General features: G+C 31.5%; 1 non-coding gene across 1 annotated transcript; it reads right to left on the reverse strand.

The window, feature by feature from the left end:
* Window positions 1-12285: 12285 nt before the first annotated feature.
* Window positions 12286-12365, reverse strand: TRNAL-UAG (transfer RNA leucine (anticodon UAG)). The gene has a single exon. It is a non-coding gene; the product is annotated as a tRNA-Leu (tRNA).
* Between the last annotated feature and the right edge of the window lie 5590 nt (window positions 12366-17955).

Below are 17955 nucleotides of genomic sequence, written 5' to 3' on the forward strand. Positions count from 1 at the left end.
TTATCTATTAAATAATCGAGCCATTTTTACAATGGTTTCTAGATTGTTGCACTTATTATTAAATTTTAGCATTAGCTCAAATAGCAGGAAGTCTTTAATAAAAATCGCCGTCGTATAACATAGCTTTTTTAGATTAAAAAAATAAATTATTTATATAAATAACTGATTATTGTCACAACTTCCTATTCATATTTTAACCTTCTTATGTTATTTATTATGTTGGAGATATAATTAATAATTTAAAATAATGTAAAATCTTGCATTAAAGATTTTTATATCAATTATAATCAATTAATCCAAACTACTTCACATTAGGGTTAACGGTATAGACATTCCACTACTGCCCTTGCGATTTATTTAGACAGCAAATATAAACCGCATTGATCGCTATAAACACCTTCTAGAAAGTACTAGAAATATTTTGAAAAAAGGTTTTTCCAATAACTTCAACGATTTCGGTGGAAAATTAATGGTGGAAAATAAATGCATTAAATGTTTGTAAAGTGATATTATAAATATTATAAAATGTTCCTTTTTTAGGAACCATATTGCGGTATTGTTAAATATCATACACGGATTTGTTGGATCACTGATTATTTATTCCACATTAATATTACAAAATAGTTAATTAACAATTATTCTTTTAAATAAATAAATAACATAATATTAAATTATCAAGTTTTGAATTACAACAATGTACTTGGATTTGCACAACTATAGCTAACTGATGCCATTCCGTCTGTTGGTATATTTCCATTTATTCCCACCATACCATAAATAGGTATTTTACCATTGACAGCCACAGTTCCACCGACTTCTAAGGCATCAGCCATCACTTGTACGCCGATTCCTTGTGTGCCTGGAGATCCACTTGTAACGGTGAATGTATTGCCATTATTTCCAAGATAAAATGTGGCCATATTTCCGTTTAGAACTGGAGGAATATATGTCTGTCTTAAATCCTCAGCACTCTCTAATATACTTTCAAAAAGATTATTACCGTTGACTAGGTTACTTGCCGCATTTTCCGCAGAAAGGATTGCATTAGCTGTTTTTACTGCATTTATATTTGCAGTTGTTGCAATCGGGTTAGCATTAGCGACATTAGCATAGTCTAGATTGTTCGCTGAGGCATATTCAAAATTAGTGTTAGCCAATCTAGAATTAGCAACGTTTGCGGTCGTCATTGCATTTGCTAAATTCGGGTTAGACATGTATCCTGGAGCCATATTATTTGACATTTGACTATATCCACTAGCTACTGGAAAACTAGCAGGGCCTGTTATAGATCCTTGGGAGGTGACGAAGGTTGGAAGAGCAGAACCTGGGCTGTTTATTCCATTTGTTCCTGATATTGAGTAGGGCATCATTTGGGCTGTGGCAATCTGTAAAAGTAATTAAATGGTTGTAAAAATTACAGGAATAATTAATAATTGACGTTAAGATAATACGTGATATATTTTTATATATTTTTTGTTTATTTTAGTTCGAGCAGATTGTTTATTATAGTGGTGCTACTTTGAATATTCATGGGCTTTAGTCGATGGATAAAAATTAAAATTTTTCAATAGTTTTGTATCCAACCAAAATTTATGTAATCGACTTTTTACTAACATTTTGCATTATTGGCTAGTTAACCAAAAAAACCTACATAGATAAAAAAACTTTTGTATACTATATTAAACGCTAGAAGATAATTAAATACGAATGCAGTAAACTTACTTTTAACAATGCTAAACAAATTATGGTCTTCATTTTGCCGTAAAGATTTGTGGGAAATGAGCGTGACTTTTAAAAAGTTTTTGTACTTATATAGTATCAATGTTTTATCTCGATATTGTGTTCTTTATCAATGTAAATGAAATTTTAAAACGTGATATTTTCGAAAAGACATTGTAGATTGATTTCCTTGAGATAAAGCAGTGTTGCAGAGTATACTGTTAAATATTTCTTTCACAACTTTTTAAATTTGACTGTAGTTATAAAAATATTTAGTACATTTGCACCAACACAGATATTATTGGTACGAGTACTTTGATTTATTTCAGTGTAATTTGTGTGACGTCTTATTAGTTTAAGCATTTCGGATTTTGGGACACATATTTTCCTAAAATTATTCGACTATGAAATTAAAGAGGCGGATTACATTATCGTCATTTCAATCCTGAGATGATTTACCAATCGACTTGATGGAGGCAGAATCCACTAAGCGTCTTATGATGACCTTAACAAGGACGTCTGTCCACCTAGTAGATTTTTTAGATACAAAATTATTGTCAATTCCAAATCAACCTTTCAACTTTACGTATACATGCATCCACAAACTGTTTATAATAGAAGCTGGCTTGAGTTCACCGCTGGGGCTTTAAGGTTCTGAAGTGGAGACCAAGGACCGGTCTTATTGGAAATCTATGATCGAAAACTATTTTCAGCAGTTTACATGCTACATATTACTGAAATGATGATGATTATTATTTATTAAGTAATTAAAAAAGAAAATAAAATTTTTTCATTTATTTTTTGTAAAATAATAAGAAGCAATATATCGTCCACGGCGTCATCTTCCGGGTGTAGATAATTTTTGCCACTTCAACAGCACAAAGCTGCAAGAGTGGAATAAATTTATATTTTAATACCAATATGTAATTATTTTAGTAGAAACCTTAACCCTTTCACGACCACGGGGACGCCGGTGTCCCAAGCAAAAATCATGGATTAATTAAATATTTACGTAACCATTGTAAATTATTTTTTTGTTTTAATATTTCGGAAAGTACCTTTTTATTATTTTTTACTAGCAATATAGGATAACTAACACCGTTTGTTGTTTATCGTCATCGGAACGTTAGAGTTCTTTTGGCGCGAATGATCTGCTGTTTGGAATAAATAATTGATATTGTAAAAGTACTTTTCAAGTTTTTACAGTGTCAAATTATCATTACCTGGTAAGTAAATTGTTATCCTAAATATTCAGTAGTAATGTATTTATGTTGTTTTCTGTGATAAATCGTTATAAAGATTATGGGACACGGATGTCCCTGTCGGCGTAAAGGGATACTTTTTATACGGAATTTCTTAACTTTTGGCCTGGTGATATACCAAAATGCTATCATTTTCTTATTCATATTTTTCTCAGAATATGTTTCGTAAGGGACGTGGAGTTTTTAAACTTCGAAAAAGTAAAATTCTTCAAATTTTTGTGGGCGACAATAGCGATAAGGAAGATGACTTAGTGCTTGATGACGAAGACCAAAGACTTCTAGTACAGGATGATGACCAAAGGGTATTTGATGTCGAGGTTGAAGAGACGACGACTCTTCAACGGCAAGAATCACCTGAACCTTCAACGTCTCAAAAAAACAATCCATCTAATCACTAACCAATCATCTAACAACAGGAATTGTTTCGCCGAGTACCACAAATAACTTGCCCTATTATATTTATATTATTCATAAACAAGTAAAAAAAAGTACACTAAGTAACAAATGTACATTATTTACAACAAAACAGACTTATCAACAAGTAAACCAAAATTTTGAGTTTAAGTAGAAAGTAACCCTTAGCGACCATAGGGACATACTTGTCCCATAAATTTCCAAAAAAAATGTAAACCTTTTTTGAATTTTTAGTATAAATTATGTTTTTAGGATGCCTATTAATTCATTACATCTAGCTAAATTAATTAAATAAGGTACCGTAACCTTATGGTCCTGAAAGGGTTAATATAACATTCAGTTGCAACGTAAAAAATACAAGTTGATAACAAATAGGTTAGATAAAATAATTTAAATATTAAAAATTAATAAGTTGGTAATAATATTGAACAAAGATCACGGCTTATTTCACACTGCTATGGCTAGGATCAAACTTGAAGGTGATTGTATGACAGGCAGGTAGTAATCTCTAAGATACAATATTTTTTGTTTCATATGTTTTACTTTTTCAAATAAAATGACGATTCATGACGCTGATAAAAAAAGGAAATCCAATGTCCATCGACAATTCTGTTAGGTATTCATTAATTAAAAGATCAAGTTGTTCGATGAGTTACAAGATAATTAATTTTGAAATTAATATCATTAATCATTAAACTATGCAACTTAAAATAAAAACTAAATCACAATATTGCCAAAATCTTTACTAAACACGGGCACATCGCCATCGAAGTAAGCATTACCTGTAATTAATACCGTACCTTCAACTACAGCTTCCTCTAATACCGACATGTCATCTCCAGCTCCTTTAACACATCCATATCCTATTTCTGCATTTGTCCGAAATATAGGAGAATATGTATTTGGGTACAGTAAATGTGTAAAGCAATAATTTGGTAGCATCATCGGAGAACCCATAGAAGGTCCCAGCCCAAAAGCTGACATCATTGGTCCTGCTAATAATATACATTCTATTAATAATATTTGCTCTATTTTAAGAGGTAAAAATAATTAACTATACTAATAATTCTGTGGTGATTCTAAGAATGAAGGCAATGTGGATTAAAAGACAATTGATCAGGAAAATTTGTTTTAAAACTAGCAACATAATATTAAGTACACAACTACATACTTTTCATTATTTATTTATTACTATTATTTTTATTTATAATATTATGAAAGTACTTACATGTTCCGACAATTGTAACTTTGCCCGATGCACGTACGGGTCCTTCAAATACTATGTTACCAGACATTGGAACATTTCCTTCTACTTCTGTAACTCCATCAAAAAGTACATCATCGCCACTAACAATGATTTCTCCCTCTAACAAATCTTCTGTTTCTTCACAAACGAATCCGGCAATACCCTGTTGTCCAATTATTTAAGTTCATTATTAATTTAAAAAAAAAAAATTTCAACCCAAAATTTCACAGTTAAAATAAAAAAATTATATTAGTTTCTTTAGTAATAATATAACATATATTTATTGGCTATACAATATTGTCATACTCACTTTTATTAATAATACTTGGAACAAAACGCACGTAAACATCGCCGAACGCATTTCTTCCACTATAATTTAATGAAAAGCTACATTAGTTCTTAATGCAGTTGTTTATTTAGGACTTTAATAAATACTTGTATTTATATTTTCCATTGTTACCTTGTGTGATTTACTTTTTTCCTTATATTATTTTTCAGTAGGTTTGTCTTTATGTACTTTTTAAAGTATTCTATCGATATCTTTAATAAAAGTATTCAATTACATTTAATACTTAATTTTTAATATAATACATTATAAAAAGCATGTACACGAAGAGACCTTTTTAGTGTCTGAATTATTTAATTATCATTGAGGACTATATATTACTAAATAAGTCAATAAGCAAACCCATGTGAGAGAATTTGTATACTTTTAAAATCAACGACGTGACCCAAAACAATGGACCATACAATACATAAGTATATCAAAATGTACCAATAAATATAAATTTTTGAATACCACTCCTTAATCACATTTACCTTTTGTTGGGGTGAAATACTGATAGCATGTATTGAGAAATATCGACGCATGTTTTATTATACTGTCTTCTTATGTTATCTATATTATAAAAAGATAATTCCTGTTTTTCATAGTCACATTAATACTTTAGAACGACTATATCAATTTCATTCCATAGTATTCATGAAAAGGGTATGCTCACTTCTAAAACTTGGCTTTTTGGACGGTTCCCTTTGAACTTGTGAAGCTAGGACAGCTATCGTTTAGTATTTAACGATAATAAAATTAATCTATTTATCTAAAATTATACTAATAAATAAATTGACCACTCCGAAAATTGTTACGTTAGTTACTTTTTGTTTTTGAATGCGATAGGCTAATAACTAAGGCAGATCAAACTATGTAGTGATCGGTAGTAACAGATATAATAAAACTCTTAATAAATAATTAATGAGTAAATTATTAATTTGCGATCTCCATTTTTTGTATATCATGATAAAGAGATTTGTCATATGAGTAATTAAAGAGAATAACTTCTAATGAACAAAAATTAAAACGAATTCAATATGCTTTAAACTTTTATTGGTTCATCCTCGTAATACAAGTCATCAACGAAGTTTGTAGGTAAGTCAAATATATCAATAGCTTCCAATACATCACTAAAATCGCAATCAAAATTTATATCTAATACTTCGCTGATTTCATAATCATCTTGTGAATCGTCTTCAGATTTATCTATCTTATGAAGAAGTGTAAACTTATCATTTTTTAACGGAAGAATTTGAGTATCGTCTGTCTGAAATAAATTGAGATTTTATTTAAAGAACGAATACGTTGAACTAATTAACAGTTTATCAAAAATGTTCTTACGTCAATAGTCACGTATTCTATGTGTTCCTTTATACGTTTTACAGGAAACAGTTCTGTACGAAATTTAAGATATGGTTTAGGAGAATTCCTTTTCATATGAGATATAGATTTGGTCCACATCTTCTTTGGTGGACTGTTGATTAATCGCCAGTTATGTGCAGCTTTTCTGCAGACCCGTTTTGCTCTCTGCAGTAGTGAGGCAGCAGTGATATCTAATAACTAAATTATTGATTAATAAATTATCCTTATAATGAAAGGTTTGGTACATGATTTATTAAAAAGAAACGTTTGGAAAACTACAAAACATCTCTTCTAATTTCTTCAGTACCTAAAGATCAAAGTCTAGAACAAACATGTCTATCACAAACCTGGGCCTGCCCACTAATTTTTCTATTTACTAACCCACTAGGCTACAACAGTTACTTTCGATCATCTAAAGATTTCCTCATTCCTAATCCGATCCTCAAGATCAATACTGACCATAGCTCTCTTTGAGGCGTTGAGCGATCTTACTAACGAAGCTCGAAATCGTAGAGTGACATTAGTAATGTCTATTCTAACAAAAGTTGCTTAAGGTGTAAAGGCAAAAAAAAATTAATGAAAAGTCATCCGAGGAATTTTCCAAGACGTTGGATGCAGGCTGCTTCCTTCGGATCCTATTGGAAATCTATGGAGAGTGAAACAACAGTGGACATCCCACAGCTGAAATTAAAAAATGACAATAAAACCAATTATGATACTATGTTTTTCAAATAAATGTAAATACTTACACAAATACAAAACAAGAAAACTAAAAAATGCTTTGCCGACATTTTGATAAATAATAAACAACACTGGCGTAATGTTACATTACATGATAACCTTTATACATGCGCTTTATCAGGAAATAGACTAAAATTAATATTTTATATCCTTTGTTTAAGTCAAAACAATGGAGCGATAAAAGTAAACCCTTCATTTATACACAGAGGGTTTAAATAAATTAAAAGTAAAAAATAAAATATTACAAATAATCTCGTGTACAGTGCAATTACTAGGTGAATAATTAGACAAAATTTTAAAACGGCATTCATTTATTCCAAGTTATTACCGTAGTACTCTAATAACAAGATTCCATAAAGAGAAAAAAAGAAAATGTTAATGTAAAACTATAAATATTTTATTAAGATAATTTTTGTGTAAAACGTATAAAGCATACACAGTATAATTAAAGTATAATATCATTGTGAAACAGCCAGAGAACCAATATCTAATAGGTATATTCTCGTAAAAAAATGTTTTGAAATACCATATGCATTTCGTGTAACAAAAAGTAAATTTAAATGTTTTTTTAAGTTTAACGCTTGTTGCGAATAAAATCATATTGTTTGAATTTTTTTTTTAGATATTAACAATTTTAGATTGTATTACACAATAGCCACCGATAAAACGAAGTTGCATACGGTCACTTAAATTTAAAGGATGAAGAAAGAATTGGACGCTCTTTGACATTGGTTACGAAAGAAAACGTGCTACAAGTGAAAATTTTAATTTCACAAAACCGGGCAATCCTCTTTGTGAAAATTCAGCACCATTTGCAAATCTATTTAAGAATTTTGTTCTACAGAAGTACCCTTACGTAAGGAAGATTGTTTTACGCTACCACATAACGCTATCATACCAAAACACCATTAGCTCGACACTCATTATCATTATCACATCAGCTATTAGACGTCTACTGCTGGAGATAAGCCTTCCCTACAGATTACCACTAAGACCGGTCAGAAGCGGTATAATTCCAGCGTCTTCTAGCGATTTTAATTTAGTCATTTTTCCTTCTTGTCGGTGGACGCCTGACACTGCGCTTACAGATACGTGATCTTTGCTTCAGAACCTTAAAATCCAGACACTACGCCAATGAAACTTTTCACTTGCAGCCCTGATTTCATACCGTATACCTTCCTTTGTTCTCGTAATCTAAACGAGAGGATACAGTTATTACTGCCTGAAGATACGTTGAAGTGGACTGTAGAGGAATTATCTGCTATAGACCAGTAAATATTCTTTGATAGAAACACGTCATTCAACTTTGTATAAACGTTGATCGGGAGTTTTTTTTTAAATACATTTTTTTAATATAACACATCTTTATTTATATTTCAAAACTATGTGAGTATCCCACGTACGTGTTTTTTATGTATGAAGTAAAAGATATTTATAACTTAATCCGTTTATTGTGAAAATGCTGGCGTTTTTAACTATAAAAATCAATATTTTTCACGCTTCAAACAGACTTACACTACTTTCATAATAAACGGTTCATTCCAAGCCAACATAAATCGTTACACAAAAATATGATATGTAAATAATCTTAAATCATTGAATAAATTAAATAAATATTTATTTAACAACTAATTCTTCATCTTCTCTGTCGCGCGTTATGCTCTCGCAACGCGTCGTCATTTAGCTGGGTGGTTGGCAGAAAAATAAATTACTAATTTATGATCATTATTAACATTATTTCAGGGGCAGTAATGTTGATCCATATGTAATTCCTGAATTACAAAGTCTTTTCAAAAGGACGTTGTTATTTTTCTGAATATTTCTTCGTATTCGTACCGGTACGTTCACAGTGCCGGAATTCGGCACAAGCTGAAAACCAATATTGCTTACGCTACCGGAATTTGCCATATTGCCCATATTGCCAAAATTTAGCATCTGAGTATTAGATAATCTAGGTAGAACATTTTCGTGGTATGTCGGTAAAGCCGAAAGAACTTGAACATTGCTTGTTATTGGCACTTTCATTGATTGCATGGCATTTAATATGGCATTGGTCATTTGAGGAGTGACTACTGACAACCTATTGAAAGATAAAAGTCCACTCATATCATTACGTGGCAATTGATTTGCCATCTGTTGATATCCAACATTCGTTGTTACTAAAGGTATATGCGAAGTCGTTGGTGATGGTACGTCGATACAACTGTATTGCTTTCCCAAAGGTATTGTAGTAATTTGGCCAAAAACTAGCTGAAAGTATAAACAGTTGATTAGTTTAACAATAACAAATTTATGTCAATTATAGTAAAGCAGTCTGTACAATAGCTTTAAAATCATCATAATCATCAGAATTATTTCAACTGAGCAACTATTCAAGACGTCCACTGCGGGATGCGGGATTGCCCTAATACATTTTTAAAAAGACCAGACGAAAGCGGCCTGCATCAAACGTAAAAATAAACATCTATACATTCAATATAGGTTGCCACGGTTCAAAAAAAAGTGTAACATGTACTTTGACAACAATAAACAAAAAAGTGATGATTTAGCTTTAAAAGCATATATACAAAAGCATAACATCTTAGAAACAATACGGGGAAAATAGATTCAAGAAACTAAATAAGCATTTAGTAATAATATTAATCTTTTCCGAAAAAAATACACATCAAAGTCTAGCTGTGGTTAAAATTAACTTGAAACACAACAGAGATTTAAACTATTTTTAACGTCAAGGCCTGATTTATGTGCAATTAAAAATAGAACCTCGAGTAAGGCAAACGTAATAATTAATTTTCTAATATAAAAAAAAAACATGCAGAGGAGATCTACCACTAATAAGGTTTACTAATATATTCAAAACACATAAGCGTATAAAGCCTGCTTGTTGGCTGCGTGGATGAATTACCTGAACAAATAAAAACGGTGCAAGAGCAGTCAAAAACATTTTCATTTAAATAAATAAAACACGCACTCTCTTGGAAATATAAGAATGATATAATTAAACCGTATCAAATATCTTATATATGTAGTTAGTTTTTATGAGGAACGTTGTTTATCACGATCTCACCACAGATTGTACATTTAAAATTGCTAAACTTGATCATTTTATTGATAAATAAAAAAGAATTGACGCAACCTTTATATGCCTACCTGATCTGAAATTACAGCTCTTAAGTAACATTTTTTATTTTTTGTCCTGAACGAACACTGTGTGTCCGTTGGCATTTATAGCTTCAAACGTGATAGAAGCCGTTAAGCCTAAGACTCTTTGATATACCTTAGGTCGAAGGGTTCCTTGGAAGCCCAGGCTCTGATCGTCACATTGTTTATTCTACAGGATGGCACCGAGATCTTAGGACTGAACACAAGAGAGTGTCTTGGATTTGGCTATTAGTTGAAATGCTTACAATAATAAGGTTTGGGGGTACCCGTTAGAGGAAGGTCTTTGATTAATTCCGCTGGCATTATCTTATTACCACGTATCTATATAAATTCAAAAACTGAATATTATCAATTAAACATTGAAGTTTTTTAATAAAAGTTAGTTTACAGACATGTATATAAAGGGTACAAGGTCTAGTCTTGACTGGTAAAGTTTTCATCTCATAGTGAGTAATGCACACTAACTATAACATGTGCTTAAAAAATAGCGATGTACTTAAGGTTTGCACCTAAAATAAGTAGAACCCTGAATCTTTACCTTTATCTAGACTTCGAGAACTAATAACTATTTTAAGCAACTGTTTATAAATCACAATACATTTCCTTATAAAGCCATTAAACTTTAATCTAAATAACGTAATAAATTTAAATAAAAATGTCTTTAAGTGATCATAAAGCCTAACAATAAATTGCTCTAAGTACTATTTTAAAGATAATATTATAAAAGTGATGACAGAAAATAACTTGTCTGAGTTTTTATTGGCTAGTTTGAAACCCTTAAAAGGGAAGCTCAAATTCGACAGTAGAAATAGGCTTTTTATATAAATTACACCTACTTCTGAAACTATGTTGTCCGGTTTTTTATTTTGTAATCAACAATGTATGTAAGACATGGAATAATTCATTTCTATTTACTAAGAAGAGGTACTAATTTTATAATTTTTGAAATGTATTATTATATCCAGGCCGTTTACTTCGGTATGATTACAAGTTGGAAATATTTACCCCTTTTTACTCACCAATCGTAATACAAAATTTGACAAATACTCTTGTAGGTGGGTATTCATTCATTTCGTGCTTGACACGTTTTTAACGGGTCATGCAATGCAAATTTATATTGTCGTTTAAAAAAAGGATGGTTCAGTATTTAATGATCACAAAATTAGTATATTTATATATGTATGTATAATGTATGTATAATGTTTTTCAATTAGAATACACGAGGATCGTGAGTGAAAAATATAACAGCGGCGATATTAATATAATATTAGAGTCGAAAGGTTCTCTATTCTAAATGAAACTAAACTGTCATTGACAGAACAGTTATTATATTACAATTATACAGCATTACATATCCATAAAATTACCTATTATATTTTGTTCATGCTATTACTTGGAACAACTTTATAGTTTTCATTCATCTTATTTTACGTTTCCAAATACTTTTCGGATAGTCCTTATGGAGAAAAGTAGAAAATTGCCCTTGAAAATTTGACCTGGCAACTTGACAATACGTTTCAAAGTTCAAAGTGATAACTCATAGCTAAGACAAAGCAAAATTTGTCAGGTCAGCTAGCAGTGTATGTATAGTTCCATGTTTTCATTAGTCCTTGATGTTGGACTAGGCCCCGGCCACTATTTGTTATTGAACCTATTGTTCAGAACCTCTGCAACCACCAACAAATCGCATTTTCATTTCGAGCATCAAGTAACCGTCGAATGTTGTACCGAGAACAAAACGGTCGACGCACAAAAATTATTGCCTCTATCACCTTTAAATACGATTCGATTGTGAACATGCGTTGTTTTCTCGTCTAATGTGTTATGATGAATAAAAAACCCGCACAAATAACAAGGTTAGCGCGAAAAAAAATTCATTTGAAATCCGAATTTTGTTACCGGACACTGTATAGTATATTTATAACAAAAAGTGACTACAGGGTGTAAGTAGTAATGAAAAATACAATTGTCCGCCATAAATGAATTATAGTAATGGATTTTTTTTCTATTATTCTTTCATTAAAATATATAAAATATAACAAAAGTAATTTTGACAGCGGTGGGATTCGAACCCACGCCCTTGCGGACTGGTGCCTAAAACCAGCGCCTTAGACCACTCGGCCACGCTGCCTCCTTTCAATAATATATATATTAAACTTTAAATTGTATATATATATACAATTCAAAGTTTAAGCGTATTCACATTACTTTTAAAATTAGCGAATACAGATATCCTAATCTAGACTATGTTGTTTTATTTAAACTCAAGGCTGCTCATAATTTATCAAAACCTACTGTAAGAGGGTCTAATGTTACTATTAATAAAATATATTCAAACTACAGTTACAGAGAATTTGTTAAACGTATTTTTTTTACTTTTAAATATAATAGAACACGATTAAGCATAAAAAACATTTATTAACATAATAAATAAATACTTATCAAATTACTTTATAATATTTACGTTAATCATGACAAGATCTACAAACATTGTTCATTGAAGGGACATGCGAACGTTCCGGAGAACATTTGCTGATCGTTTTCCAACATTGCAAGCTTCGGCAGCTGCTATGACATTTTGAAGAGCTGATAATCTTAATTTATTTGACAGTAACCCATTTTTATGGATTTTTCGCGCCATTCTGTTTGGTTGGTTTTGTACAGAGTATAACATTCTTTTTGGGATCGATATTATATTATATTTAGGTAATAGACTTTGTGATCGCGTTGTTTGTGGAATATGGAACACTTTATTTGGCGTTAGATTAATGTTCCGTAACTTTAATCCCTCCGGCGTTACGTATTGAGATGCAGCTTTCTGTAAAACAATAGAAGACAATAAATTTAAATCCATGGATAAATTATTTTCATAGTATTTAAATCTTCAAATTAAATATGTTTTACTAATAATAAAAGTGAATTACCGATATAACTGTGAAAATAAGAAATAGTATAAATGACAAAATGTTCGTATCCATCTTTTAAATTATCAATAATACACAAATATACGGATTGAAATGAGAGAATGAATTATAACCGTTCATTTTATGTATTCTTAAATAATCAAAAAGCACGTGTTTTATCAATAAAAAGTACAATTTTTAGAAATTGTTTTAACAAAGATAAAGCGAAACTTATTAATTTGTAATCATATACTATCGTTATGTAATGATTAATGACGACCAATATTTTCCTGTAGTCTATAAACAAAAAAGTATAACCACGAAAATCCTGAAAACTTACGCAACGAAAATTTTGACGTAGTAAGTCCATTACGACGCTGAAATATTTTGAAGCTGGCACAAATTTATGAAAATAAATGTAATAATTATGTAATGTACGTTAAAAAATTCTTAATGACTTCCTTATTTTAATGTTTAAAATATTATTTTAAACTGACTAGTTTTAAAGTCATTCAGTGTCATCGAAGTAAAGATTTTCGTTTAAAAGTGGTACCGCGAGTTAAGAAGGCGTATCATATAAAAATTAAAAATTTGTAATGCGCAAAGGCGTGTGAATTGCATAAAATGCTTAATTTTATAAGATTATCTCTCATATTGATCTGAAGATACAAGTCGAACAATTTTTTTCAATATTAAATATATTAATTCAATCACTTAAAATCCGAAAGATTAAGTGCTGAAATTCTTCAAGTAGTACTAACATAGAACCTAATATATCAGAGCCCCAACATAAGCAAAGACTCTATTCATACTCTGGGCTTAATATTACTTATTTTTATATTAAAATATCAAACCTTAAAGAAGTTTTATAAATAATATTCATATACAATAGCAAGTTCGCTTGCAAAGAAAAAACATCTTATATTAATAATGGTATAAAATATTAATACTTTTATTAGGTATTAGATTCTCTTACAAAAAAATGATTAACTTTGGTTCCCCAATATCATTAATTGGGACGATTGATGGAAATCTTAACAACTCTTGCACAAGATCTTGTATTTCAAAAGCATTTTTATTATTCATTGACCATCGGCGGTGAAATTCTAAAAATAAATAATTAAATACAATAGCCTAACATAATTTGAATTAATACTTACGGAGTGAAAATAAAACATGGCCTTCACCATTGTAAAATAAAGTAAACGTCATCAAAATATTATAAATCAGCAGTACTTATAATTCTTATGTAATTTTTCGAATAAGCAGTTTACGATTCAACTTGATTCAGCAACTAAATCATCGAGTCAAGGTTAGACGTATATTAACTTATAAAATTGAGTCATACAAAATATGTGCAATTTTTAAATTCCGATGTCTCACTTTCATATAACCTATCTTACACTGCTGTCCAAATAGCATTTGCAGATTCTGCGGCTTCGCGAAGGCAAATCGCAAACGACTCCCAGCCTAAACCTCTTTTAAAGGTAGCAAAGCTTGTCGGCTCCTTCGCGGGCTTTCTCCTGGGTTATGGATTTAAATGCTACTGAGCTCTTAGATCGCTTTGGACAACGCTTCATTTAGTGACTTGAACCTGACACGGGTTCCAAAGAAAGACTTCGGCTGTCACTTGATATTCGTTTACCTTCCAACCAAGAATGCCCGAGACTCTCATCTAGAGAGATATAATTAAAAAAAATTAGAGATATAATAAAAACAATTGCCTACATAGAAATGTAGGCAATTGTTTTTATAGAGAAATTATTTAAAAAATAAATAAAAACTGACTTGCCTTAGTATCCACGAAATGCATGCTATTGACAGACAAGCGTCAGGTGTTTGTTTACGTTTCAAATGAAAAACCCGAGACAGTTAAACATAAGAAATAACGTAATGTTTTTGCCTGCCATGAATCTGATACATTTATGGTTTGTAAAATTAAGACTTCTTTTTACTATTCTATAACAAGAACGTGTGAGATTTACAATAATATTATTAATGATGTTAATATAGAAAACGATAATTTTAACCCCAATCACAGCCTTTTAAAATTAACCCATTAACGCCCAAAATGAAACTGCAGTATATTTTTCTATTGTTTTTCTATTTATTAGTCCATAAGGGATAAAATATGATATATAAGAAGATAAAATGAAAAAAATATATTTACATATCAAGTTTTAGGGGTGTACTCAGCCGTGTACAATGGGCGCTTTAGGAGTGAAATTGTTTGAAACAAGGTCGTTCAACACATTGCGTTTTCAAACATATTTCGCAACGCCAGCGAATTCTTTGGTGACAGATAACACATCGCAATGGGTTTTCCATCCGTTCAGGATTATGACCATTATTGTTTCGACCCCCTAGTGCCGCTGAGGATGACGGACGGCTTTTAGTTTCCGTTGGACGTAAATAAGTCCGTGCAATAATTCGTCTGAAAGATAACTGGTCCATGTAAGTTATCTCTTGTTTAGTTTTACTGAGCAAAACATGTAGTCGCCAAGCATTTGATATCGCCATATCTAACAAATAGGTAAATATAACCCACCACCACTTTTTTCCTTTTATTGAAATCCGATAAAGGCTGATAGACTGATCCATTTGGTCAACTCCACCCATTCCTTTATTATAGTTGACAAACATTTTAGGTATATTTACGTCAACCTTTTGCTTCCTGGTGTTACACCATCGTTTGACTTTGCCCAGAGGCTCTATGTCATCAAAATTAGTTCCCATTGTAACGACATTATTGTCCTTCCAACGTACCATAGTTATCTCATTCTTTGTATCAAAACTATAATCATATTCCTCCCTAGGCTTCTTCTTCATATCATATCGGTAATTTCATAAGTAGAACTATAGATTGGCTGAGTTTTCCTCCATACAGGTAAATGTACATCACATTTTTTGGCACGTTTTGCAGGATTAGGTCTTAGCGGCTCATCATCACTGTCGCTCAATTCCGAAACATCGTAGTCAGGATGACGCCGACCTACCTCAATAGTCCCTGGAACGTCCATAGGGAATCTTGAAGCCGCCAAATTATCTTCATTACCTTCTTCCTCATCACTCACCACAGCCGGATCTGGTGGCACTAATACCATATCGTACTCTTCATCATTGCTTTCATCAGCCATAATTGATTCCAAGGCTTCCTCCAGTCTATTATAACTGGTAAATAGGTTCCGATTTGCCATTTCAACTTATAAGTAATAGTGTAAACAAAACGAAACTTCAGTACGAATCTGCCCGCTGTACCCGCTTGTGTACAACAAATGAAACAAACCCTACTTTACAAGTTTTGTAATAAACTTTAATTCTTATGTTATTATTCCCAACACAAATAAATAGACTCCATAAAAATAAAAAAAGAAGTTGAAATATTTCACTATTTTTGATAAAAACCAACAAAATAATCTTACCTTGTATGTCGTGTCTGGACTCCGTATTTTATTACAAAATAAGTGACATTTGTTTTCGCGCCACCGCCTATTTTTATTTATTATATGGTAACTAGTGTCAACTAGATTTGTAATTACTAACTACTTTCAACACTTACCACAGATAAAATACATAATTTATCGATTAAGTAGTTGTACCTGTGCAGGTACAGAGGGCGGTAATGGGTTAAACTAAATTAGATTTTACATGTTTCCCCTTATATAATAGAGTATTGTATAAAATAATATGGTTTGTTTTACTAAGTCATGCTCTGTATGTCGATGGTGATGATAGTTAGGCACTCGTCCTATATTCAACACCTATTATAAGCAAAAAATTTTTTAAGATTGTAGTTGGCTGTTGGCTGTATCTTATATTATGTAACCTTTATAAAAATGTATGAAAATGGTCCATAGGTTATATGGAAGTTTTCAACTCTCAGGCACCTTCACTTCGGAATGCTAAACTTATTTTGAGAAAAACGCCCGTGTATTGCTTCTCATTGGCTATGTCTTTGCGCCCAATCTCTTCACGGAGCATCTGCGTAAACGACGTCAAAGCTTGGTGGCCTCCAAACCTATTAAAAAGTTCTAAAGGTCCACTAAAGTTCCGATTTGAAAGCTCGTCCTCGATCTTTGGTAACTTTAAAAAACGTCAAGCTAAGCGCGTTTTGATAAAGAAAAATCATTATACACAGTTTTATTTCTTTTTATTTATCGTCACAATTTTACAAATAAATATCAATTCACTATTTAAGTTAAATAAAAATATGCTGAATGCAAATTAGGATTTATATAAATGGAGGCGGAATCGATATTTTCTTCAAAAAATGACACGAACACTCTGAAGGCGATATTGGCGGCAGCAATGGAGAAACCGGAGGAGCTAGACAAGAAACTGGAGAGGCAGCCGGTAAGAAAGGACTTATTAAAGGAGATAGCGGCATTTCTGGTAATGCTACTTCACTTATGGTACCGAAAGATGTTAATACAGGGTCAAAGCAACCTAAATGTGGATCAAAAAATGCTTCAGGTAAACAAGGATCGTTTAGATAATTTTGTAAAATGATGTCTGTGGCACAAGGGGTTGTTATTGGCAAAGGATGATGACAAGGTGAACGTACTTCTGAAGCACAAGGTAAAGATAATGTTTGCGGCAGCGACGTTGGTCCGATGATTTCATATTCTAATGGACAAACCGGTGTCTGCCCTAAAACAGAGTGTATATTATTTTGCACCGCCCATGGTAAACTCTGAGCAGCTACTACTGGAGAGGCAGCCGATAAAGCAGAATTTGGCAAAGCGCGAACTTTAGCATATATCGGTGACAGTGACGTTGGCATGCTCGTTGGAAGACAAGAAATTTTAACCGGAATTA

Source organism: Battus philenor, unplaced genomic scaffold, assembly GCF_028537555.1.
Source record: "Battus philenor isolate CCGP_79_NKW_IND1 unplaced genomic scaffold, ilBatPhil1.0.hap1 SCAF_20, whole genome shotgun sequence".
Taxonomy (NCBI): domain Eukaryota; kingdom Metazoa; phylum Arthropoda; class Insecta; order Lepidoptera; family Papilionidae; genus Battus; species Battus philenor.